Source organism: Gekko japonicus, unplaced genomic scaffold (genome assembly GCF_001447785.1).
Source record: "Gekko japonicus isolate JY-2015 unplaced genomic scaffold, Gekko_japonicus_V1.1 scaffold2914, whole genome shotgun sequence".
Lineage (NCBI taxonomy): Eukaryota > Metazoa > Chordata > Lepidosauria > Squamata > Gekkonidae > Gekko > Gekko japonicus.
The window spans coordinates 80248-80728 of record NW_015165912.1 but is presented as its reverse complement, the minus strand read 5'-3'; the positions used below and the strand labels follow the sequence as shown (position 1 = coordinate 80728).

Here is a 481-nt window from a genome sequence, read left to right as displayed (position 1 = left end):
CTCTCCATTTTAGCTATTATGGATTGTGACCTGGTTATGAACCCCTTGTCCATAATCTCGGAGACTGGATTGTTCTGATAAGCAGCTGTTGCTGGATTGTTCTGATAAAAGTGAGGATATTTGTTTTCACACCCTTGTTTATGTACCTACAGGCGCCCGTAGATGAGATGCACGGGACTGGCCACGCAATCAATCCTAAGAGAGGACTTCAATCGAGTTACAAGAGTGTAACTCTGTTTAGGATTGCATTCTGGACACCCTGATGGCTTTCGTTTTGTTTAGCAGCAGATGCAGGGGGGGTTAGCTGGATCAGAATCAAACGGCTGTAGGCAGGGTTCGTTTTGTAGAAAAAGAGCTAGGGGAACTCATTAGCATAACTCATTAGCATATGCCACACACCCTGACATCACCAGAGGTGTGTCATAAGGCCACACCCCCTGACATCACCGGAAGTGTGTCATAAGGCCACACACCCCGCCCC

At 47.4% G+C, this 481-nt stretch overlaps 1 protein-coding gene across 1 annotated transcript in view; it reads left to right on the top strand.

Annotated features, from left to right (window-relative positions):
- The window catches only part of SLCO4A1 (solute carrier organic anion transporter family member 4A1), a 43071-nt gene that overhangs the window by 24072 nt on the left and 18518 nt on the right, over window positions 1-481 (top strand). The window lies entirely within an intron of this gene.